Source organism: Cnephaeus nilssonii, assembly GCF_951640355.1.
Source record: "Cnephaeus nilssonii genome assembly, chromosome: 2".
NCBI lineage: Eukaryota > Metazoa > Chordata > Mammalia > Chiroptera > Vespertilionidae > Cnephaeus > Cnephaeus nilssonii.
The window spans coordinates 15,841,511-15,846,142 of record NC_137073.1 but is presented as its reverse complement, the minus strand read 5'-3'; positions in this window follow the sequence as shown (position 1 = coordinate 15,846,142).

Below are 4,632 nucleotides of genomic sequence, written 5' to 3'. Positions count from 1 at the left end.
GCCCTCTCGCGGTGAGCCGTTAGGCGTCGCGCCGTTCAAGCCGTTAGGGTGCCGCGAGGTAAGGAACTGGCTCCTGATACTAGTAGACATCGACCTCGGGGAGACAGTGGTGGGGCAAGGGCGTTTCGAGGAGACGTTTGTGCCGAGACGTTTGAGCTGGTTGTGCCAAGAGTTGTGCCTGCAGCCCCAGGGCACAGCGCACTCGGCCTCAGGTGGGAGAGGACTTGGCATGTTTGGAATGGAGTGGAGGGTTTGTGGCTAGAGCTCCAGGATCACGGAGAAGGGTGGTATGAGAGGAAGTGAGAGAGGAAGGCAGGGGCCACGTTATGCAGGGCCTTTCAGGCTGGGAAGAGAAGTTTGGATTTTATTCTGTGTGCAGTGGGAAGCCACTTTAGAGTGTTAACAGGGATGGACATGATCTTACATTTTGAAAAGTTCTACCGGATTCTGTGTAGATGAGAATGGATTAGAGAGTTCAGCAGGTGGAGCAAGATTTCAAATTAGTTAACAGCACTACTTTCATTTAGATACCATATCAATAGAGTGAAGATCCGAGTGAGTGAGGAGGCGGGCTGAGAACGCAGCCTGGAGGCTCAGGAGACCCGTGACTACCCGGGACACAGCGCGATGCCACGGACTCATAAGGACATGAACAGAGAGTTGGAGGGTCAGGGAGACTGTCCTCCTTCAGACCTGCAGGACAGAAAAATTAGTGAGGAATTGGAGAAAATCCTGGACAAATACGCAGATGGCCTGGAAAGGTCTCCTGTCACAAAGAGAAGAAAACTATTCATGGAAGCCAATGCTTGCGTGGAAACCATTTCCCAGAAGCTTGCAGACGGCTACAGGAAGCGGCAGGAGCAAAGGGAGAAAGAAGCTTCCCGAGGAATGTAATAATCAAGTAGAGACTTCGTTTCAAGAGTTGGAGTTGCTGTTAGAAGAGCTAAAACCGCAGGCGTTTCTCGAGACACAAGAGCATTTTCAACAAGCTAGAAATAGCCTAAACCAGAGACTGCAAGAAATGAAAGGTGCACATGAGCAGTTCAAACAGGATGTGGCATGCTTAAAGATACAAGAAGAACAGCATGTTGCCAAAGAAATAAAAGAATTTAAAGATGAATTGGCCCAATTGCACAAAAAGCTTGTGAATGACGCTCAACTGCAAGAGCTGGCCATTATCCATCACTCTGTTAACCGGCTAGTTGAGGACTCCGAAGACAGAACTGGAACTTAAGTTCGAAACGTCATTTGAAGGCTGTTGTTTTACTATTAAGTGACACCTCTCCTTAGCATTGTATTGAAAATGTTTCATTACCATGTACATACATTTACTTTCTTATCACTCCTATCTTTATAGGTAAGTTAACTGCAAAATTTTGTGTTTTTTTTAATATATTTTACTAGAGGCCCGGTGCACGAAATTCGGGGCCTAAACGGGCAGTCGGACATCCCTCTCACAATCCAGGACTGCTGGCTCCCAACTGCTTGCCTGCCTGCCTTCCTGATTGCCCCTAACCGCTTCTGCCTGCCAGCCTGATCACCCCATAACCACTCCGCTGCCAGCCTGTTTGCCCCCAACTTCCCTCCTCTGCCGGCCTGGTCACTCCTAACTGCCCTCTCCTTCAGGATTGATCACCTCCAACTGCCCTCCCTGGCAGGCCTGGTCCCTCTCAACTGCCCTCCCTTGCAGGCCGGGTGCCTCCCAACTGCCCTCTCCTGCTGGCCATCTTGTGTCCACATGGGGGCAGGATCTTTGACCACATGGGGGCAGCTATATTGTGTGTTGCAGTGATGATCAATCTGCATATTACTCTTTTATTAGATAGGATAGAGGCCTGGTACAGGGGTGGGGGCCAGCTGGTTTGCCCTGAAGGGCGTCCTGGATCAGGTGGGGGTTCCCTTGGGGTGTGGGGCGGCCTGAGCGAGGGGCCTGTGGTGGTTTGCAGGCCGGCCACACCCCCGGGCAACCCAAGCAGAGGCCCTGGTATCTGGAATTTATTTTCCTTCTACAATTGAAACTTTGTAGCCTGGAGCGGAGCCAAGCCTGGGGCTCCGTCCGAGGCCGGCAGCCATTTGTGTTGGGGTTATAATTGAAACTTTGTTGCCTTAAGCGGGTGGGCCCGGCCAGGGTGTGCGGAAAGCTTTGCTTCCCCTGTTGCTGGCGGCAACCCTGGCCTGCTCTCTCAAGCTCCATCCTGCCGCCATTTGTTTGAATTTGTTTACCTTCTATAATTGAAACTTTGTAGCTTGAGTGGAGGCTTAGGCCTGGCAAGGGCAGGCGGAAAGCTTGGCTTCCTCTGTTACCTAGGAAACCTTGCTCTCTGTGGCTGTAGCCATCTTGGTTTGGGTTCATTTGCATACTCGCTCTGATTGGATGGTGGGCGTGGCTTGTGAGGGTGTTGGAGGTATGGTCAATTTGCATATTTGTCTATTATTAGATAGGATTGATTTTTTTACAGAGAGGAAGGGAGAGGGATAGAGAGTTAGAAACATGGATGAGAGAGAAACATCGATCAGCCACCTCCTGCACACCTCCCACTGGGATGTGCCCGCAACCAAGGTACATGCCCTTGACCAGAATCGAACCTGGGACCCTTCAGTCTGCAGGCCGATGCTCTATCCACTGAGCCAAACCGGTTTTGGCAAAATTTTGGTTTTTAAGTTTGATTTTCAGTGAGTATGTGGACATTTCATTGTGCATGCATCTAAAAGCTTAATTAATCTTATACTTTTTGTAGTGGGCACTTTATGTAAGGCAACATTCAAAATCATTTGGAAACATGAGGTAATGAATATGAAATTGTGTCAGAATATATTTGGAATAATTTAGTTAACTTTATTCTCATTCTGTTATCAAATTTCAATGTTTTATTTTAACTACTTGGAGACCAAGCCATACACCAGCATTGTATATGTCTAGTGATGATTAAAATAAAATCACCACGTTTGAAGAAAAAAAATAGAGTGAAGATCCTTTGTTTGTTCTATTACTTCAGAATCGGTTGTATTAATGTGAACATGTTTACCCTGAGCTTCTGCATAGCAGTTCTTCATGTACTTAAAGACATTAAGCCCCTAGCCCCATCCAGCTTAATCTTTTTCAGAATACATTTCTATTATTTTTACCTTTCTTATGAAGCTCTATTTTATGTTTTTACTTGTTTCAATGTTTTCGGAAAAATCTTTAAAAATTTTCTTAATTTGGGTGAAATTCATGTAATATAAAATTAGCCATTTCCAAGTGAACAATTCAGTAGCATTAAGTACAATAACACTGTTCCAAAGCATTAGAATCCCTCCAAAGTAAATCCTGTATCCATTAAGCAGCTGCTCCTTGTTCTCTATGGATTTGCCTAGTCTGGACATTTCATAGAATTAGAATCCTAAAATACCTAACCTGTTGTGTCTGGCCTCTTTCATTTAGATACCATGAGACACTAACTAGCAAAGGGGGGAACAAATCAGGAGTCACACAAAAGCGCTGTATTTGGCAGTTGGGAAAGTGGCAGGTTCACCATGGACTCTTAGGAAACCAGGACTTTCCTGTCAGTTGTCAATGAGCCTCAGTTTTAGGAGAAACCCCAGGTACACAAGCACAGCAGCCAGCTATAGAGGGAATTAGCTTTCTGTGAATGAAGTTTCCACTGCACTCTGGAGCAGTGCCAAACATAATTCAGAAGCCTCTGGGACTGTGGCTGTCGGGAGCCCTGTGTCTTTCAAGAGAAGATGGAAGATCTGCTGACCTCATAAGCCTTCTCCAGTTCTTCTAGGACAGTGATGGCGAACCTATGACACGCGTGTCAGCACTGACACGCGTAGCCATTTCTGATGACACGCGGCCGCTGAGGCGGCCGCATGCCGAGGATGAAACATTTGCTGCTCCTGAGGATGAAACATTTGCGAAATAATGTTTTTTCCTCAAAGTGACACACTACCCGAGTTATGCTCAGTTTTCTGGCGAAGTTTGACACACCAAGCTCAAAAGGTTGCCCCTCACTGTCCTAGGAGGTTGGCAGACAAGGCTATTGAGGCAAAAGGGACAAGTCAACGCCCATGGAAGTGGAATGAGGAGGGGTGTGAGGACAGTGGAGGACTGATACAGCTAAAAATTGGACAGCAAGCAGCCAGTCCTGGAAACGGGGAGGTCTGGCACGGAGAGCCTGCTCCAGAGCCACTTGTTTGAGGACCTCTCTGTACGTATCCTGGTACTGACCACTTATTAGCAAACCGCTCCCCCAAACTAGGTCTTGTCTTCTAGCTATAAATTGAATGCTTCCTGTTCCCTCACTGTCGGGGGTACACTGGGATAAAATGTATAGTGGAACCCAACATAGAGCCATTCAGTTGGCCATGTGCAGATTACATAGAGGAGAAAGTAGTACCCAAAGCCATATGTTGTCTGGCTAGTCTAGGGGATTTTGTTTCAAGTTGTGAAATTGGAAGTCCAAAGTCAGGTATGTTGCTATCACCAAAGTAATGAATTGTCTGAGTAGGTGTTATATCTAGAGTTTGTCAATAGAACGTCAATAGAACATAAAAGAATGAAGGTAACATTGGCCTAGGGCAGTGGTCGGCAAACTGCGGCTCTTTGACTCCTTGAGTTTTTAGCAAAGGCCAGCTTAGGAGTACCCT